The sequence below is a fragment of the Salvelinus namaycush genome, unplaced genomic scaffold (assembly GCF_016432855.1).
Source record: "Salvelinus namaycush isolate Seneca unplaced genomic scaffold, SaNama_1.0 Scaffold725, whole genome shotgun sequence".
NCBI classification, from domain to species: domain Eukaryota; kingdom Metazoa; phylum Chordata; class Actinopteri; order Salmoniformes; family Salmonidae; genus Salvelinus; species Salvelinus namaycush.
The window spans coordinates 122,834-127,632 of record NW_024061448.1 but is presented as its reverse complement, the minus strand read 5'-3'; the positions used below and the strand labels follow the sequence as shown (position 1 = coordinate 127,632).

General features: G+C 44.8%; 1 non-coding gene across 1 annotated transcript; it reads right to left on the bottom strand.

The window, feature by feature from the left end:
* Positions 1–1,454: 1,454 nt before the first annotated feature.
* trnae-uuc lies at positions 1,455–1,526 on the bottom strand. The gene has a single exon. It is a non-coding gene; the product is annotated as a tRNA-Glu (tRNA).
* Between the last annotated feature and the right edge of the window lie 3,273 nt (positions 1,527–4,799).

Here is a 4,799-nt window from a genome sequence, read left to right as displayed (position 1 = left end):
CTGGAGACTAGACCAAGATGTCTACTGACCCGGAGACTAGACCAAGATGTCTACTGACCCGGAGACTAGACCAAGATGTCTACTGACCCGGAGACTAGACCGAGATGTCTACTGACCCGGAGACTAGACCGAGATGTCTACTGACCCGGAGACTAGACCGAGATGTCTACTGACCCGGAGACTAGACCGAGATGTCTACTGACCCGGAGACTAGATGTCTACTGACCCGGAGACTAGATGTCTACTGACCCGGAGACTAGACCGAGATGTCTACTGACCCGGAGACTAGACCGAGATGTCTACTGACCCGGAGACTAGACCGAGATGTCTACTGACCCGGAGACTAGACCGAGATGTCTACTGACCCGGAGACTAGATGTCTACTGACCCGGAGACCCTAGATTGTCTAACTTGACCCGGAGGACTAGACCGAGATGTCTACTGGACCCGGAGACTAGACCGAGATGGGTCCTACTGACCCGGAGACTAGACCGAGATGTCTACTGACCCGGAGACTAGACCGAGATGTCTACTGACCCGGAGACTAGACCGAGATGTCTACTGACCTGGAGACTAGACGTCTACTGACCCGGAGACTAGATGTCTACTGACCCGGAGACTAGACGTCTACTGACCCGGAGACTAGACCGAGATGTCTACTGACCCGGAGACTAGACCGAGATGTCTACTGACCTGGAGACTAGACGTCTACTGACCCAGAGACTAGATGTCTACTGACCCGGAGACTAGACCAAGATGTCTACTGACCTGGAGACTAGACCGAGATGTCTACTGACCCGGAGACTAGACCAAGATGTCTACTGACCCGGAGACTAGACCAAGATGTCTACTGACCCGGAGACTAGATGTCTACTGACCCGGAGACTAGACCGAGATATCTACCGACCATTAGTTGTCAAAATGACTTTGTCTTTCTCTCTCCTCTCTGTTAGGAAACCAAGCGTGGCGAGTCTCTGATCAGTCTCCACGAGAAGCAGATGAAGAAGAGGAAACTGGACGAGGGAGCCAAGCTGGTGGAGAGACGAGCGTTTGACCGGGACCAGGACTTGCAGGTCAACAAGTTTGATGAGGCTCAGAAACAACGTCTGTTGAAGAAGTCCCAGGAGCTCAACACACGCTTCGGACACAGCAAGGAGAAAATGTTCCTCTGAGACAATCCACACAGGATTGGGCATTTCTGGTCACCTGACCCAGTCAATTATGATGGGAACGTTCCAGGTTGACTTTTATTGCAGTCCAATTGCTCAGATGATCAGAACACATTGTACTGAATATGATCTGAGCTGAACAGAGGTAGTTCAGGTATAAAGTGTATGTATTTTGATAAGTGTGAATATCAGTTTGATAGTTAAATTTTAGTAGTCACTCTTATCCAGAGCGACTTACAGTAGTGAGTGCATATATGTTCTTACTTATTACTTCTCTGTGCTGGTTTCCCCGTGGGAATCGAACCCACAACCCTGGCGTTGAAAGCTCCAATGCTCTACCAACTGAGCCACACGGGACCTCCCTCATCCTTTTTAGTTTTTAAAGGTCCGATGCGCAGCTGTTTTTTAAAATCTTAATAGCAAATCATTTCTGGAGAACAGTTAAGTACATTACTGTGATTTTGTTTTCAATTAAAACGCAAAAGAGTCATTTTTCAAGCAAGTATTTTGCTAGGACTATCTGGGAGTGGTCTGAGTGGGGAGAGGACAACTCTCTGTTATTGGCAGAGAGGTTTGGAACTCTCTTTCTTATTGGTCTACTAACTGGTCAAAACTCCACCCCCACCAAAACAGGCAGACATTTCAGGAAGTCTTTACAAACAGCTCTTACACTAAAATGGCATTGTCATATTTTGTCACAATTTCACAGTATAATTCCAACCTCCATATTGGTAGAACTATATAAAACACTAGAAATCATGTTTTTGATTGGACTGGGCCTATTGTTTGAGGAGCATACACAATAACAAAACTTAAATCATGGAAACTGGTTTGTTTATTCCTGGGAGTGTGTAAACTTAAATTGTTTTATTACCATATCATTGTTGTATGTTCTCTATAGTTATGTACTTGAAACTGTATCAATTGACCCGATTCAGCACATTTGGGCAGACTCGATACAACATTTTGAACAGTCATGCAATGTTTCATTGGATCAGTCTAAAACGTTGCACATACACTGCTTCCATCTAGTGGCCAAAGTCTAAATTACGCCTAGACTCCTGAGTCATAATGGCTCTTCTCTTGCATTTCAAAGACGGAACAAAAAAAAATGTTTAAAAAGCATTTCCTTCCCCCCCCCTTTGTATTATCTTTTACCCGATCTAATCTGTTATATTCTCCTTTACATTAATTCACATTTCCACAAACGTCAAAGTGTTTTCTTTTGGGGGGGGGGGGGGGGGGGGTCCGATCCTTAAGAGGTTTTAAGTGTTTGTCACTGAACCTTTTCTCTAAAGGCTATGTAGGCTAGTGCTGCCCCTTTTATATGGTGCTGCCATGTTTTTAATTGTGAAGATTTTTCATGTAGCCAATATTTTGTGAGATACATGTTTTTTTTCATAGGTTTGCAGGGGCGCCGCCAGGGATTTTGGGCCCCATGGAAAGATATCACATTGGGGCCCCACCACCACAGGCCACACCAACCCTGCGCAATTACCTGTAACCGCACACCTCCAGAACCCAATCGACCCGTTCAAAGCTTTAAATAACTCTCTACCTGTAACCGCACACCTCCAGAACCCAATCGACCCATTCAAAGCTTTAAATAACTACCTGTAACCGCACACCTCCAGAACCCAATCGACCCGTTCAAAGCTTTAAATAACTCTCTACCTGTAACCGCACACCTCCAGAACCCAATCGACCCATTCAAAGCTTTAAATAACTACCTGTAACCGCACACCTCCAGAACCCAATCGACCCGTTCAAAGCTTTAAATAACTCTCTACCTGTAACCGCACACCTCCAGAACCCAATCGACCCATTCAAAGCTTTAAATAACTACCTGTAACCGCACACCTCCAGAACCCAATCGACCCATTCAAAGCTTTAAATAACTACCTGTAACCACACACCTCCAGAACCCAATCGACCCATTCAAAGCTTTAAATAACTCTCTACCTGTAACCACACACCTCCAGAACCCAATCGACCCATTCAAAGCTTTAAATAACTCTACCTGTAACCACACACCTCCAGAACCCAATCGACCCATTCAAAGCTTTAAATAACTACCTGTAACCACACACCTCCAGAACCCAATCGACCCGTTCAAAGCTTTAAATAACTACCTGTAACCACACACCTCCAGAACCCAATCGACCCATTCAAAGCTTTAAATAACTACCTGTAACCACACACCTCCAGAACCCAATCGACCCATTCAAAGCTTTAAATAACTACCTGTAACCGCACACCTCCAGAACCCAATCGACCCATTCAAAGCTTTAAATAACTACCTGTAACCACACACCTCCAGAACCCAATCGACCCATTCAAAGCTTTAAATAACTACCTGTAACCACACACCTCCAGAACCCAATCGACCCATTCAAAGCTTTAAATAACTCTCTACCTGTAACCACACACCTCCAGAACCCAATCGACCCATTCAAAGCTTTAAATAACTCTACCTGTAACCACACACCTCCAGAACCCAATCGACCCATTCAAAGCTTTAAATAACTACCTGTAACCACACACCTCCAGAACCCAATCGACCCGTTCAAAGCTTTAAATAACTACCTGTAACCACACACCTCCAGAACCCAATCGACCCATTCAAAGCTTTAAATAACTACCTGTAACCACACACCTCCAGAACCCAATCGACCCATTCAAAGCTTTAAATAACTACCTGTAACCACACACCTCCAGAACCCAATCGACCCATTCAAAGCTTTAAATAACTACCTGTAACCACACACCTCCAGAACCCAATCGACCTATTCAAAGCTTTAAATAACTACCTGTAACCACACACCTCCAGAACCCAATCGACCCATTCAACGCTTTAAATAACTGTCTGTAACCACACACCTCCAGAACCCAATCGACCTATTCAAAGCTTTAAATAACTACCTGTAACCACACACCTCCAGAACCCAATCGACCCATTCAAAGCTTTAAATAACTACCTGTAACCACACACCTCCAGAACCCAATCGACCCATTCAAAGCTTTAAATAACTACCTGTAACCGCACACCTCCAGAACCCAATCGACCCATTCAAAGCTTTAAATAACTACCTGTAACCGCACACCTCCAGAACCCAATCGACCCATTCAAAGCTTTAAATAACTACCTGTAACCGCACACCTCCAGAACCCAATCGACCCGTTCAAAGCTTTAAATAACTACCTGTAACCACACACCTCCAGAACCCAATCGACCCATTCAAAGCTTTAAATAACTCTCTACCTGTAACCACACACCTCCAGAACCCAATCGACCCATTCAAAGCTTTAAATAACTCTCTACCTGTAACCACACACCTCCTGAACCCAATCGACCCATTCAAAGCTTTAAATAACTCTCTACCTGTAACCACACACCTCCAGAACCCAATCGACCCATTCAAAGCTTTAAATAACTCTCTACCTGTAACCACACACCTCCAGAACCCAATCGACCCATTCAAAGCTTTAAATAACTCTCTACCTGTAACCACACACCTCCAGAACCCAATCGACCTATTCAAAGCTTTAAATAACTACCTGTAACCACACACCTCCAGAACCCAATCGACCCATTCAAAGCTTTAAATAACTACCTGTAACCACACACCT